Source organism: Notamacropus eugenii, chromosome 5 (genome assembly GCF_028372415.1).
Source record: "Notamacropus eugenii isolate mMacEug1 chromosome 5, mMacEug1.pri_v2, whole genome shotgun sequence".
Lineage (NCBI taxonomy): Eukaryota > Metazoa > Chordata > Mammalia > Diprotodontia > Macropodidae > Notamacropus > Notamacropus eugenii.
Window position 1 is genome coordinate 443,144,719 of NC_092876.1, and position 17,568 is coordinate 443,162,286.

A 17,568-nucleotide genomic window follows, 5' to 3' on the forward strand; every position below is an offset into this window, starting at 1 on the left:
TGTCTGACATTCATTCTCTTCCTCCATCCCCAAAATGTCATGTATATAAATGATGTATATTGAAAAAGTTAAATATATAGTAAGGGGCTTCCCTTTCATCTGAAGAAAATAGTATAACATAGTTGACAGACAAGAAGTCTTCAAGCTGAGAAGACCAACTTCAAGTCCTGCCTCTGGCATATACTAGACTTGGGATAAACCATTTAACCTCTCAGTACTCTAGACAGCTCTCACCTTATCTAGAGATGAGGTGTGTCAATCCACATTAATAAAAGGAGCTTCCTCACCTGGGAAGTCCCCACAGCAGGAAAATCACAATCTCTGTATTCCCTTCATTTTTCTACTTTTGATCTATTTATTATATTTTTAAGAATTATTTTTGTCTATTATTCTTTTATCTATTTTAAACTCATTTTCAAACAGAATGATGACTTCATGATATGGTATAAGCTAGCCAACAACATGCACACATAGAAATAAATAGAAAATACATAGGAAAAAAAGCAAAGTAATTTTTAGTGGCACTAACAACTGAAGAGAGATGTAGGAAAAGTCTCATGAAGTAGAGCTTGAGTGCAGCTTTGAAAAGAACTCAGGATTTTATAAGTATAAATAAGGATAGAGTGCATTCCAGGCACGGAATACAGCTTATACAGAAGCAAGATGAAAGAGAGAATTTTATGTACAATAAACTACAAGTAGATCAGTTTACCTGGAATGAAGCATATGTGAAGGAGAGAATAAGCCTGGGGAGATGGATTGAAACCAGACTGTGAAGGATTTTAAATGTCAAAAAAGAATAGTTTCTGTGTATCTTGGTGATAGGGAGAAACTAGAACTTTTTGAGCAAATGAATGGCATGGTCAGACTAAATTTTCCATTTTGATAAACATAATGAATTGACTTACGAAACAAAACATTTCACTTTTGAAGACCAGCAGTATCATAAATTACTTTACATCAATTCACCCTAGGCAATGGGCAAAAATTCACTAGATAAACATTATACAGATTCAGCAAGGTGGTATAGATAATATTACAATTTAAGCAGAATGTTTAAAACTATTTTGAGGCTAATACCAACTCTAAGAATGAGTTTATTTGTCACTTAAAAGAGGGGTAAGGGAGAATTTTCAGGTCTGTGTAAGTATTTGATGTGAAAATCTTTTATCCATCAGCACATTTTAAATTAATTTGCTCTAAGTAAATAGAATGGGGAAAGAAGAGTGCTTTGAAGCATGAAGTCACCTGTTTTCCCATTTTTAGCATTTTTACATTAAAGAAGTTGCAGTTTCAAGCTACTAGTAACAGCTTTCCATGCAAGATGCAACTGAACAAACTGAAGTTATTGAAGAAAGGGTTCATACTTTGTCTTTCCTTGACAGGGAAAAAACAACAAACATTTATTAAGTGCCTGTTAATGTGGAAAGCACTGGGGATGCAAAAGGTCTGGAGAGGTAGATGGAAGCCAGGTTATGGAGGGCTTTGTTTGTTAGGCTGAAGAGTTTCTAGTTTATCCTGGAAACAAGAGGAAACCACAAAGCTTTTTGAGTAGGGAAATGGTGCTTTAGGCCTGTTATTTTAACAGTGTTAATGGAAAAATAAGAGTCTGAAAAGGAGGGAAATCTCTTTGACTATGACTTTCTAATTGACTGACTTTTGATATGAACTTTGATTTTTAGCTTTTTATTATAAAGACTCTTGGCTAAGCAAGCAGCAGGTTATCTGTGACTCATTTCTAAAGGTTTATTTAAAAAAAAAGGGAGAACATGATAAAAATTACAGTAGATGGGATTTGGGGAATTGTGTAAAAGAATCTGTAAGTTGAAAGAAAAATCAAAACATCTGTTCAAGCAAATTTCTCAGAGGTAATAGGACAAAAAAATGATGAATATAAACTGAACGGAAAGAGGGAGATTGTAATTCCACAGAGAGAAGAATTCTATTATTGAAGATGACTAATTTTTAAACATTTTTCAATTAAATACACCTTAAAGAAAATAAAAAATCATCGCCTCCTCAGAAATTTGCTTCTCCTGGTCCATCTCAGAGTTCTTTCCCTTGCCTTTTAAGTACTAATATTGCCTCCCACCGCCATTTTTTGAGTCATTTCTGTGTGTTAAGATTTAACTAAAATATGAATACTATCAATATAGGACTTCTGAAAAGAGGTCAAAGCTTTCCATAAACTTCTTTCTGCATTGTATTTCTTATATATTATAAGACAGTTCAAAACAAATTTGTCACATCTCTATAACATACTAGTTTTATTGCTAGATAAGCTTGAAAAATATTGTTAAACCTAAATTGCTTTTAAAGACATCATAGAATCAGAGATTGAGTTGGAAAGTACCTCAGAGACAGTCTACTACAATTCTTTCATTTTTAGTTAAGGAAGCTGACCCATGTATATGGCTGTAGGTTCTTGTACTTACTACAGATAAAAGGAGATGAGTTGCTAATCTCTCAGGCTGTCAAGGAAGAGACCAGTCATTGATAGGAAGCTTTATTCTTCACTACACTATCCAAAGAATAAATGCTCATTAAGTATGAACAGTGGATTATTAGAGGTTTTGGGTAAAAAGAATCAGGGAATACTTTAAGTGAAAATGGATCTACAAACCATTTTAAAACAGCATTGTAAGTTGATTCTTGTTTTCATGGCTAAGTAATAGAAGAGAAATTCAGTCTTATACAATTGTACAAAGGCATGTCATTCAGTAGTTCAATTCAACAAGTCTGTCACTTCCCAAAGGAAAGTATCCTTCCCTGGTCACTGCTCTTCTATATGTGTAACTCCCCCTCCCCCCCCATTAGAATGTCAGCATCCCTGATGCTAGCAATTGTCTTGGTTATTTGTATACTTGGTACAGAACCTAATATTTGGCACTTGGTATACACTTAATGAATGTCTTTTCATTCATTCATGCGTTCAATTATTTATTTATTCATAAAAGTTTATAATCCTTTAAGTTTTGCAATATTGTTTTTATTTGTAAAAAAAGAAAGAAAACAAAACCATTATTCCTGCCAAGTATAGTCATTTTCTTATAATTTTTTGAGATTTATGTTATATATTTTTTGAAAAGCTCAGTGAACTATGAAAATAAAAAACAGTGATGTTTGAAAATAAAAAATGCCACAATAATGATCCTAATAACAGAGAATGGCAGTGTATGAGAAGCGAGAATGCCAAAGATGAGAATGGAGAGTGGGGAAATTTAAAATTCCAAGCTTCCTGTTTGTCTAATCCAAATCCAAGTCCTTCATGAAATATTAAGAGAGTGTATTATGGGTGAGAGGTCACTTGAGAAATAGGAATCTTGCCTTGGTGGAGAGTAGGAGATATATTAAAGTGAAAAAATCACTAATCTGGAACTCAGGAGAGTGGGGTTCTAGTTCCAACTCTGTTATTCACTGTATATCCTTAACCCAATCCCTTAAATGTGGGCCTTGGTTCCTTCATCTATTAAATGAGGTGTTTGAATTTGATGAATTCTAATACCCCTTCCAAGTATAACACTTGTTGGCTATATAATCAGGATACAAAAAAAAAAAATTCTTTCTCAGAGAAATTACAACCAAAACTTAATATTGCCCTCTTCCTTCCCACATTTTTTTGATCATCACTCGTGTTTTTTTTTCCTATCCTGAAAGCTGAATATCATAAGAGCAGTTCCCAATGACTAATTTTATATCTTTAACATTTATTATTTGAACTTGGAAAGTCTCCTTTACAAATAAATTATCAGAGGGTGTTAAGTGTGGGCTTCAAGGTGACCATGTCATATTAGACCACTGTCTAATCCATCATTTACGGAATGTATCATTTAAAGTGTTGTCAAGTTTGACAGTATAAAATGACAGCTCACAATCTGGTAAATGAATTTTTGTGTCCATCCATTATCAATGGTGTTAGAGGTGAGCCTAAATCCGGCCAAGTATCTTATTCAGGTTCGATTCTGGAATGAAACGAGCCATTCATAGCCCTCTCAGTAGTAAGCAGAGTTCACTTAGTCATAACATGGAAAGTGTATTCAACAAGGATAGCACTTAGCTTGAACAGATATAGCCCTAAGATTTTTGGTGAGCAAAGCAGAATATAACTCTGCTGCTCGTGGGACATCTGTCAAGTCTAAAGGTCCACAACTCCAGGTGAGCAGACCTTTTTATGCTCTTAAGTGACCAGGTAGCCTTGTCAATACTGCTAGCTTCTGGCAGGAAGTTTTCTAAAGGGAGGTGTAACCTGAGCCCTAGCACCTTGGGCCAGTCAACAATCAGAGGTTGCTTTGTAATATGTCAAGGAAAATCTAACCCTATCTTGCATGAGGAAGGGGATTAATCCTACCAAATATTGGGAAAGAGCCAGAGAAATTGTTTTTTGACAGTCTTTCTGTTTTTGAGAAAAAAATTTTTCCTTGCTTTTGTAAAAATCTTTTTATTATCCACCCCTCCCTTTGGGTTTTCAGTGGTCACTGTAGGTTGTAAATGGACAGACTTTCAATTAACTAGACTAAAAAAAAGGATATTTTGTAAATCATTTATAATTAAAGGCATTTTTCTAACAGAAATATATGCATTGAATTAACTGTATTTTCCTTCATAAACTGCATTTCAGGCATTTTAATAGGTCAGATTATTTTCTATTAGTTATTCTTTAATAAACATATGAGATCCTCTAAATGTTAGCACAAGTCACTAACCACTGAGCTGTGTCCAAATGCTGACAGTTGTGTCTGTCCCTTGAAAAATAAGCTCATAAATAAGTGCTCAAAGAAATATATTACTCTGTCATTTGTATCATTTAAGGCTTTGTAACAAGGAATATCAGTATGTTAAATTTACTATTTCCATTCCTCATTTATGAAATGACTTTTCCTCTAGAATATAATCTGTCACATATAGAAAAACAGTAATGAGATATTTGATTGTACTGCCTGTCATTTTGTCATTAAAGACCTTTGGTGCATTCATGTATTTAACGATATATCCAGAGGCAGCTCTTAAAAGTATTTAAGCTTCTTTAAAATAACATTTCACATGATTTCTCTTGAGTTTGTGGCATTCTTTGGTGAATATGATTGTCTGTAATGAAATCCACATTTAATTCAAAGCAAGTATTAGAGCTGAACAATTTTGAAAGTAATGATACAGAATTGGTATAATTCTAACACATAACAAGACATCAATATAATATTCCCCAGCTAGAAAGAGATGAGACGTTGACAAGACTGGTTAGGTCTTTAACTAGAGTTTTTTCAAATAACACTCATTTTTTGTCATTGATGAAAGTTATTGGACACAGACTAAGACCAAAGTTTGAAACACTGTGTTGTTTAATATTCATTCTTGGAATAACTGGGAGAATTAAAAAAAAAGATTTTCCACATAAAAGATATTATTGTATGATAAGAGAGTTATGCCATATCAATATATATCATCTAAAATAAATACTAGAAAATATTTTCCTAAATTATTTATAAAATTTCTCTTGATGTCACAGAACTTCATATGTAGAACTCTATATCTGCACATTAGCCAGTTTACTCTCTACCTTGAATTAAAGAAAAATTATTATTGTTATGATAAATTATTATCTTTCCTCCACAGATTTCCTCTTCTGCCTAGTTTCTCTGAACTTAATCAGAATCTCTAAAATCCTTACATATTTTTTCCTACTCATATCATTTGTGAACTCTTTCTGCCTTCAATAGCATTCTGCTTCTTTTTCTGCAAATAATTCTCTATTGCCAAATTCACTCTCTAGGTTCTGCAAATTTTGTGCCTAGATTCTGTAACTACCTATTTGTTGACCTATCCATTTTTGTTATTTATTTTAGTCTGTTTTGTACATTAAAAAGGTTCTGAGATGAAGAAATGAAAGAGCAAAGTGTGGGACCCTAGAACTTGATAGAGTTTATATATCTTTTCCCTGGAGGTGATGGGCCTGATATTTTTCATAGAATTTAAATCTAGAAGAAACATTGGGGATCTCCAGTCCAATCCAATTATTCACAAATAAGAAAACAGATCTGGAGAACAGAAATAATTTGTATAGATAGCAGAACCTGGGTTGCAGTCAAGGTTTGTTTGTTTTTTTTTTTTAAATTCCAAATACAAAATTCTTTCCACTGCAACACACTGAATGTATGATGTTAGTATTCCTGTGAATTTTTGTTTTTATCTGTTGCTTACTTTTGTTTCCTTTAACCAAATCTGCCCAAAATATATTCATTTCAATGACCACAAGGAGTTAGTGTGTGATAAGTTAGGGAGATGTAAGAAAATTGGCAAGTCCAAGACTCAATTTGCGTTACTCAAAACCCACTGGTAACAGGGTAGGGGATAGAGGAAAATCATCTTACCACAAGAGGCCCTGATTTTGGGTGCTAGCAGATCCATAATCAACCCTGGGGGGATGTACCCCAAAGAGATTAAGATTTTTTTAAATAAAATTTCATACTCCCTAATTCGTTAAATCTCCACTTTAGAATTATTCTAGGGAAATATCCTTAAACAAAGCAGATTTGACTCATGTCTAGGCTTGTCACCAAGAAAGAATCCACTGTACAAAAAGTTATTCAGTGTATGAAGTAATAGATATCAAATATGAAAAAACTACTTATTTCCTCCATCACACACACATACAAAATGCTTAAACTATGAAAGCTTTGTAAATACACCTTGAAAAATACTTGACTCATGAAACAGCACTGCATAACAAAGGAGCTCATTAACAGATATGGAAGCAATGTTATATTTCACTTCTATTCAACTACCAGGAGGTAAAAGTTCTCAGGAGAATTAATCCTATATTGTCAGAATAACACTCAAAGTCAAGGTCTTCTGGCCAGTCAGGGCAGAAAGTTCATTGTCCTTGTGGGGGTTACGTTCTCATCCAAGAAGAGGCAGAGTTGTAGGAAACCCCCACAGTTGTCAGCACCAGGATGTGTAAATGACTCTAGACCTATGAAATAAATGGTAGCCAAAAAGGTTATGAGAACAAGATCACTCTCTCTTCACCTATGTGTGTGTAAACAAACAAAAAGAGCCATGCAGACAAAAGAGGCCCAAGCATAGAATCTAATGGAAAGGGCCAGGGCAAAAGTTCAGCTCTATGGAAAACACAATAGTCTACCAGATGAGAAGAGCTCCCCCAATTATTTTCATTACATCCTACATTCACATCTATTAGTGCTCATGTAAGTCAAAATAATTGTCCATGTCCATTGTTGTTACCATATCTCTGAATTTCAGTCATTCATTTTCCATCATTTTAAAAATCAAATAAAGTCTTTTCACTGCCACCTCAAAAATCTTCTGTCACATAAATTCATCTGTCCTGTCTCTTTTACTATACTTGGATTTCATACAATTCTAAATTTAACCTGTTTGTGAACCCCAAATTCTTTCCTCTATCATGCTTCCAAGCTTCTGTTGAAATCACGCCAAATACAAATAAATTACCTTTCTTTGCATATGCAATCATTTTGATTGAAATACAATTCAAGAAATTTTCCCCATTATCCTCATTTAAATCATAAACTGTTTGAGAATGGAAGCCCTATTAACTATCCGTTCTTGGCGTCTAATATATTGCTTGTTGTATTGTAGGCGTCAATGTACATTTATTTGTTCATTTGAGTTAGGGAAACCTTCCAAATATAGCCTTAATTATGAATTGATGGAGTTATAATTAATTTACCTGATTTTTCTTTTGCTTGTAAGCATTATATAAAAATTGAGGGATGTTTGTGCCAGAAAGTACAAAAGTCTTTTATGTTTGAGAACCAGCTTATCAATCCCTTTATTTAAAGGTTCTATGTATGAATCAGCTTACATCCTTAAGCAGAAGTAGAAAAATAGTGACCAAAACCTCAAGAAATGCCCCATATTTTATATTTATCCACTAAATAATAAGTCAAACTCTGAATATGCTTATACAGCTTATATTATAGATAGATGACTAGAGACTATCTCTTCCCAGGAAGGCTGGAAGTTAAATTCCTAATTTCAGTGCAAGGAAATAGAATTATGAAGTTTTTTAAAGTTAAAATAAAGATAGAGCGGCTAGTTCTAAGCACTGCAGGGAAGTGCAAACTTCAGGAACTTCTAGCAATCTGAAGATCTGGAGATTATAACCATTAAAACAACACCAATGAATGGGCTGCTGTATAGAGAGCCAAAATTTCCCTAGGTTTGGATTTCTGACTTTTTACTGAGCATTGTAGATACTTGCAGATAGAATTTCATGGTTACATTCTCCAAGTAGTAGCCAACATCTCAATTCTTCATCACCTACTAGAGGTAGAAGATTTTCAGGGAGAAGGTTATCCTCCGAAGCCTAGATAGATAAGTAGATTGATAGATAAATGTAGATGGAACTATAGACATGCATATATACACATATACATATAAAAACATAATACTATACATAGAAATATGTGCAGATATGTGTTCAAACATATACACGTGTGTATGTATGTATGTATATAGATTGCCTCGATTTGACACTATGTCCGTCAACTTTCTAAAGTAAATCAATGAAAAGTAGTTCTAATTGAAGATTGCTTTAGGTAACTCATAGTATGTCTACTAAGAAGGGCTGCCAAAACTGTTATTAGACATAATTATTTCTCAATTCATGATTCCCAACATTTGTACAGATGAATGTTCTATCTCCATCAGCCTGATACATCAATGCAGACTTAGTAAAGCATGCCCTTCTAACATATGTAATTTTAGAGATAGTCATTCATTTGAAATTCAATAAGGGTATGAAATGGGAAGATGATAGTGGAGAGGGGAAGGGAAGAAAGGACAGAATACATTGGGAAATTACAGTGAATTTTGTAATCCAGGTTTTTTCCTCCAACAAAGACCCATTTTTTAATACCAATATTTTTCCTGGAGCTGTTTTATGACTTTGAGTTGTATCACATTTCAGATTTTAACTTGATAATCACCCAGCGAGCAATGGAGAAGTTGGTAGTGACAGTAAGTAGGTCAAAACATATTGTAAACAAGTAATTAACATGAGTCATGGTCTAAGTTATATCATCAAGGAAAGGTTTGACAGAAGCAATAAACCAGAAACATAGGAAGTGTCTGTGTTTTCCAATGAAACCCATACCATTGAGTCCAAGAAAAGGAATCCTCCCGAGGCATGTGGAGTGGACCACCTCATGGAAGATGAAGTTATGAGAGTTCATGGAGGAAAATCACACAGGCTAGAGAGATCTGGGTAGGTTGAAATTTGCATTATTGGAGGGATCCCATGGTAGTAGTTCATCTGAAAAGTTAGTTAGCAAGAAATTATTGTGATTATCATACTACTGAATGCTCAAGAAGATGTCTACTATTTTTAATAGAAAAATAAAGATATTAAAGGAGAGAGAGAGAGAATTCAGTTTTATAAATTTATTCTAGTGTCTAAAATGAATAAATTCATCACAATTCTAACATGTTTCCTCTATCTCAATAATGTTTTTAACCCTTTTCATATAAGCTATCTCTATCTATAGATGCACTTGTAAATATTCCATATGTGTGAATACCTATTAGAAATAGATCTAAATTAATTTTTTCTTTCTCATAATTTGCCATATTTGAAGTAGTTTTAGTATATTTTCTTGTTTGGCTAAAACAAGAGATAACTGATGAACCTGAACATCACACTTATAGTCTGAATATCACACTTATATTCCAGAAGCATCAAAAAGTGTCTAGGTAGCACAGTGAAAAGAACACCTGATCTGTAGTCAGAAAGATCTGAATTCAAATCCATCCTTGGGCAATTACTACCTGTGTGCCTCTGGGAAAGTCATTTAACATCTGTCTCTCTCAGCTTCCTCATCTGTAAAATGAAGGTAAAAATAGCACTTCTCTCCCAGTTTTGTTGTGAGGGTCAAATCAATAAAACACTATGCAAATCTTAAAGCTTTATATCAATGCTAGCTGCTATTAATATCATTATCGTCATCATCATTATAAGACGTAAATCTTTAGTTCATTAGTAGATTTTCCACGGAGAGTCCACATAGGGATATTGACAAGAAAGTGTTGGGATCTACACTCAGAGAGGGAGTGCTCATATCCATGCCCCATTAAAGTTTTGCTGCCAAGTTTCAAGACCTGCAAGCTCTTTATGGTCTGTAGAAAATTCTAGGGGGCCATACTTCAAGATTCTTGGTTGGGGTATTCAAATTTGATTTAAAATAATAGTTTTCCCCCAGAGAACAGTCTCAGTTTGGAGAGCTTCCTGACTCTTAAGTAGGAAATGATCAGATGCTAGAAGAAATAACTATTCTTCACTCTTCATATCACATACACTGGAAAATTCTAGTGTTTTTCTTTCTTGGTGACTTCATCCTGAAGCTTCCTATTTGCTGTATGGACTGGCAAGAAGTACAAACCTTCAGCTTTAAAACCTTTCATCTTAATACCTCATTCTCTTTCTTCACTTGACTATGATTACAGTTCATTAAAGAGAGAATTATAAATACATTCCATTAACTAATACAGTTTATCTGGTCTAGAAAAACAGATAATTTAAACCATCATTCTTATGCCAAACTTCCATGGCTTATTTCAGTTTAAAACTACATTGAAATGTAATTTGCAAAATTGACAATCATGTGTCCTCTTCCTGAAACTGTACATTCCTGTTGCTAAATTTGACATGTGGAATTTAAGATTGCCATTTCCAAACGGATATTACATTCTCACTAGAAATCTCATTGAGATGATTCCATGGGGAGCCTCAATTTTTAAGGTGAGAAATAGTTGGGAATTTTATCAGCAAAATGTAAGCATTTAGAAAGATCATTTATACAAAAGAGTACTGGTTACTTTTATCTCTTCCCTGGTCCTTAGCCATTATAATCTCAAGAACATGTAAAACATAAATGGAATTTTATCCCAGTATTTTGTAGTTAGTTTAAAAATAGACAGTTTTAGCTAGATTGCTGTCTATTTTATCTTATTTCAAGAAAGAAACATTTATCACAATGTTCATGATGAAACTACAGATGCTTAGACTTGTTTGCAATCTCACTTCTCAATTTCAGTTAAGTTCAAAAGGAGTCAAAGTTGTTCAATTATACTTAACCATATAGTTGAGGCGATTTGGACAGCTTACTGATTCTATTATCTCTCCTGTTCTATGTGGATTTTTTAAATAAAACATTTCAAGGATATAGTGATTTTTCAAGTGTAAAAATCAGACACTGAGCAAAGTAGACCCAGATGAGGAGGTATAATGTTGATCAAAATTATGCCCATAAAAGTATTTTCTGATTAAATGGCATGGAGTGTGCCAAGAGTCTGCTTATGTAAAGTGAGAGTTAACCTGTAATGAGGAATGAGTCAGGAAAGATTGACTGTATCCATTTTGGGAAGGATGCCAAACTGAGCAGTTTGTATCTTTTCTTAAAGACATTATGGACTCATAGAAGTTTTTGGGGAATGGGCGTAATATGATGAGACTATATTTTGGCATCTATCTACTATTAGGATTGGAGAGGAAGAGCTCAGAAGGTGGGAGCCTAGTTAAGAAGAGTTATAAATACATATTTGTGTTCAGCATTGAAAGGAATAAGAAACTTTTAAAAATAACTTTTAGCAGATTGTATGTTAAATATTAATCACAAGTTGTCCTGAACTCTCCTGCTGCTCTATCTGTGCAGATCACTGCATTTCAAAGATAAATACGCCAGAGTAGATTATATGAGTGAGGACTACTACGGAGAATGCTTTTAAGTGCTTTTCCCCCATTCTATATTTTACTTCCCAGTCAGAGGTATGCTAGGGCAGTCTGTGAGCTGGCAAACTGAACTTAGATCTCCTACCTTAATTTAATGATGATACAGAAAGGCTTGTGTGGTTTTTTTTCTTGTTTTGTTTGTGCTTGTTTTGTTTTTTTGTTTTTTTTGTGATCCTTCCTGTTTATGCTTTGATTACTGCAGAAGCTATAAATTGTGGGAAATGAACAGTAATTAGCTAATAGCTGCCTGAGAAAATGCTGATATGCATTTAGTATAAACATTTCTTCAAACTAAGGTCAGAGGTTTCTGTTTCTTCATTGTCATTTGGATTTAATCTTTATCTTTTCTATGTAACTCATCACTTTCCATCACCCCCAGTTCTCACGTAGTGCTCCAGTATGCCGTTCAGAGCCATGTGCATTGTTAGTCAACTCATGATTATGTGAATTCTCTGTGATCTTCCTAGCTCTTTCTTTAACTTAATAGCATCCAACCCCTACACCTTAATAGACTTAATAGAACCCAGGGACCCCCTTGTGCCTCCATGTAGTTTGTTTCTGAATTGTTTTTATTTCCTTTTTCATTCATCAAAGCTCTGTTTTCTTTTTTTCCTGGATTCTTTTTATCTGTCTTATTGGATTTTCTTCTATACCACTATTTTTATACACACATATGTGTATACATATGTATTTATATATGCATACATATGTATATACATGTATGTATACACATACGCACACATATATATGTATGCATGTGTGTGTATACACCGTTATTTTCCTGTCCTGTGTCAGTTTATGATTTCTTCCACCATCCATAATTATGGAAGATGTAAGTTGCTGTTCTCTTTTCATATGCAGATAATTTATCCTTTTAGAATTTACTGTGGCATATATTGTGGATGCTGATCCAAACCGATTTTCTTTCAAGCTATTTTCCAGTTTTCTGACAGTTCTTTGTCAAATCAAAAATCCTTTTTTTCACAGTTTTAGTTCATATGTGTATTCAAATGCTAGACTACTCTACACATTGGCTTCTAGATTTTGCTTATCTGATCTATTCCAGTGACATAATTTCCTATGTTATATTCAATACAAGATTGTTTTGATAATTACTGCATTTGTACTATAAATTGAGAAGTGCTAATGCCAAGCTCCCTTTAGTCATTTATTTTTTCTATACTATATTTCCCTTGATATTCTTTATTTTTCCATATGAAGTTTTATAATTTTATCTAATTGTATAAAATAATCCCAGAGTGGTTTGAAGGGTTAAATTTGTACTGTAACTATGGTAGTTTTAGATAGTCTCTCCTTTCTGGATTTTCATGACAGTGCTCTTTCTAGGGTCCTTTACCCATCTACCCATCTTTCCTTTCCCAAATCACCATCATTGCCATGCCTACTAACTGGTGGTGAAACAGAAGACTCTTTCCTCGGCCTTTTTTCTTTCTTCTTTTCTCTCTAAGTGAATCTTATTTAGTGAACTTATTAACTTCTAAAAAAATGATTAAATTATTATCTCTGCCAATAATTCTCTTATCTGTATACCCAGCTCTAGTCTCTATTGAGCTCCAGTCTCACATCTCAAACTAAGCATCTCAGTAACAGAACGCATTATCTACCCCTTGAAACCTTCTCCATTTCTGCAATTCCATATTATTGTTGAGGGTAAGGCTCTTCACCTTCCTGAACCTCAGGCACCACTCTAATATTTAACTGAGTTATAGGAGTGCATCTGAGTTGGTAAAGGGAGTTCCCACACCCTTGAAATTATAGATCCTCAATATAGTAACACAATTTTATGATGTTTTCATTGATCCACTCATTATTTAAACTGTAATGCCACCACTTTAGCTCTGTTCATGTCTTGGTATTTTAAGATTGTTTCTTATATGCAGCAAATTATTGGATTCTGTTCTGCAAATCATTCTTCAATTCATTTCCATTTAATGTGAGTTTGTCTCATTAATATTCAAGGCTATAATAATTAAGTCTGATTTTTCCCTTAATCAGAGCTTCATATTACTTGAGCTATCCCTCCTGTTGTCTGCTTATAAAAACTCTTGGACACTGAAGCTCTGTTTCCCACCATCTGTTCCAAACCTTCATTGCTTGACCTTTCTAATTCTTTAAGAGCTCCTCTTAATTTTCCCCTCCTTAGATTATCTTTTAATTCCTTTATTAAACTTCACATCTATTCCTGGAATACTTGCAATATTTCATTCTCATTTCTTGGGTAACTGATTACTGTAGTTGCAGTATTTTTTCTTTTGAAAATCTCTCCTCTCTTTCTTTTACCATGTATGTTCATTATAAAAAGACTTCTTGTGTGTGACACATATTTTCTTTTGTTTTGCTCCTGATTTCTGTCTTGTTTCCACCATGTTAACTTTGTTTAACAGCAGCAATAAATCAACATCCATTTATTAAGTACTTACTAAGTGCTGGACAGTACGATAGGTGCTGGGGATAGAAAAACATTTGACATAGACCCTGCTTTGAATGTAAATAGAACTTTTTATTCATCTGAGATAAAATTGATATAAGGTGCTTTTTTGAAAAATTGTTTTTACCATAGCCTACTTAACAAATTTATGCTAATCAAGCTAAAAGAACTACCTGGGGGAGACAGAGCCAAGATGGCAGAGAAAAAGCAGTGACTACTGAGCTCTCCCCAAAACCCCTCCAATCACTTTTAGATAATACCATAAAGCAATTCTTGGAGCAGCAGAACCCATGAAAGATGGAGTGAGATCATTTTCCAGCCAAAGATAACTTAGAAGGTCAGCAGGAAAGATCTGTTGCACCTGGGTGAGAGTGGAGCAGAGTCCACTGCACCAGCACAGCCCCAGCCCGAGAAAACCAGCAGCAGACCTTGGGAGTCACTGAATCAGCAGCAGCAGCAGCATCTACTTCTGGAACTCTCAGCCCGCAGACAATAAGGGAGTTGGAAAACTGATCAGAAGGAGATTATTGGGGTCAGTTTGCTGGCACTGGGGGCAGCACTGTTGCTTTGCCCATAATCATATCTGGATCTATATCTGGAACTAGAGTGGTGGCTTTATAAATAGAAGTGTATATGAGTATTGTGAAGGTAGAAAGAATGCTCGGTAACAAGCTGGATTTGTGGAGTGAGTGAGAGTAAAGAGTCAAAGCTAGCACCAAAGATACAAGTAATTGACTAGGAGGGTAGTGTCCTTGACAAGTAATGAGTTTGCTTCTGGACCTGTTGAGTTTGAGATGCTAATAGGATATCCATTCTGACATGTGGGACTATAGCTCAGAAGATATATAAGAGCTGCATGCACACATGCACACAATGCACAGTCAACCATTATTCTCTATGCAGATGATTCACAGATCTATTTATTTCCTGGTTTATTTAATCATATCTATCTATAGATCTATGAATCATCATATAATAATTGAATTCATGGAAACTAATGAGATCACCATGTAAAAGAGAAATCACTGCTCAAGAACAGAATCCAAAACTTAGAAAATGTCTTAGAAAGAATTTATTAAGGCTGATTTGGCAAAGCAGAGAGACCCATGGAAAGATCTTTCTAAAACATCTCTCTCTCATAGAAAGAGATCTCTAATTCTCCTCCTCCAGTCTCTGTGAGGTTTATATTATAGAGAGCTAAAACAAGGGTGCATGCATGCAAACTGATGTGCATAAGCAGCTTACTTAAGATGTATATCAGCAGGTAAATATAAACATTCAATAAAATTTGGGCAAAGCCAAAATACAAGGTATTGATAGGACCCAAAACACAAGCATTTGGAGCTGAGCTAAGACCTGGGTTCACCCAAAACCTTCTTTGCAAACATCTCCAACTTTCCCTGAGGGTAACTTAGGTCAACATGACATTCTGGGTTGAAACACATAAAGCCATGAAACACATTTAAACAATATAATGATAAATAAGGTTTTTAAAGACTATGTTAAAGTATTTTCCCACAGCATAAAGGAAAAATAGAAGAGGGTTCAGTAAAGGGCATTCAGGGATATACATGTTTATTGGGCCTGACACAGATGAAGAGCCAGCATAAGAAACTGAGGTACTAACAGACAGCAGTGAGGAGAGATCACAAGATCCTGGAAAGGAGTGTGATCAAAGGTGTCAAATGCTGCAAAGACGTCAAGAAGGATGAGAAGTGAGAAAAGACAATGAAGTTGGAGAAAGCAGTTTCAGATCATTCATGATGCCAGAGAAGAGGTTTGATGGACCCTGTACATTCAAATATCTCCCATAGAAGCTATATATGTTTCATTCACATTCATTCAAAGGAAAATATATGAAATGTAGAAAAAGGACTTTTCTAGATTCTCTAGATCTTCTAGAATTCTCTAGAATTTTTCTAGAATTCTAGAGAATTAAAATTCTTATAAAGAACTAAATCATTTTACACTTCTGGGTATAAAGAAAGGAACATTTTTACATAATCTCCGATGTGTTCTAATTATACAAACATCCAGTTCAATAATTTAATTCAACAAATATTTAATTGCTGGTGGAAGATTCAATTAATAACCATTTGTTTCTTGCCTACTATGTATAACACATTGTTTAAGTTGTTATGGATACAAAGGCACAAAATAAAACAATTCTTAACCTCAAAGAGTATTTTACTAGGGGGAATTGCCACTTTCCCACATTAGCATATGCAAAATATATTCAAACTAAGTACAAAACAATTTGGGGGATAGATACTAGCAGCTTGGGTGTTAGGAAAAAGCCTCAGGAAGGAGGTGATACCTGCACTGAGCCTTGAAGATCCGCACCTGAAGGATTCTAAGAGGCGGAGGTCAGGAGCGAGTACACTGCACACAGTGGGAGCAGTTTCTGCAAGACAAAAGCAAAACAGATCTTGCCCTCAAAGAGTACTGTGTTCAGGGAATATAACATGTACACAGAGCAGTCAGGAAAGGATTTGTGAAGGAGATAGTCCCTGAGATGAGCTTTAAAAGAAACTTGTGTTCTAAAAGACAGAGGTGAGAAGGGAGAACATTCTAGGGAAAGATGGTAAAAGTACTAAAGCTGGGAAACAGAGCACTATAGAAAGGAAACCAAAAATAAACTAGTTTGACTAAAATGCAAGGTGTATAAGGGACAGTGATATGAAATGTCTGTGAAAATAGGTTTGTTTGTGAAAGTCTTCAAATGCCATGTATAAGTATTTTCCTTCTGATCTTTAGTCATGCCCAACTCTGCATGACCCCATTAGGGGTATTCTTGGCAAAGATGCTGGAGGGGCTTGTCATTTTCTTCTCCAGCTTATTTTACAGATGAGGAAGCTGATGCAAAGAGCATTAAATGATTTGTCCAGGGTCACACAGCTAGTAAGTGTCTGAGGCTGGATTTGAACTCAGATCTTTCTGATGCCAGATCTAGTGCACTAGCTATGGTACCATCTAGCTGCCCTGCTTTTATTTTAACCCAGTGGAAACACAAAAACTTCTTAATTGAGGGAGTGGCAAGATCAGATCTATGTTTTAGGATAATTTGGCAGCTGTGTGTAAGAAATGAGAGAGAGACAGACAGACAGAGAAAGAGAGACAGAGATATGAAATAATGAGACCAATCTAGAAGCTAATGCAATACCACAAAAGAGATGTGATGAGGACCTGAACTTGGATGGGAGTCATGTGAGTAGACAGAAAGGGACACCTCCAAGAGGTGGCAACATTGGTTATTGAAGGTTAAGGAGAGTAAAGAATTGGGGATGACTCTGAGTTTTCCTCATTTATCTATGTTGTAGGGGAATGGGGTGTTCTTTTAAGTGAATTGACCAAA

The 17,568-nt window shown here is 34.7% G+C and overlaps 1 protein-coding gene across 11 annotated transcripts in view; it reads left to right on the forward strand.

Moving 5' to 3' along the window:
• The window catches only part of DMD (dystrophin), a 2,329,373-nt gene that overhangs the window by 1,344,683 nt on the left and 967,122 nt on the right, over positions 1–17,568 (forward strand). The window lies entirely within an intron of this gene.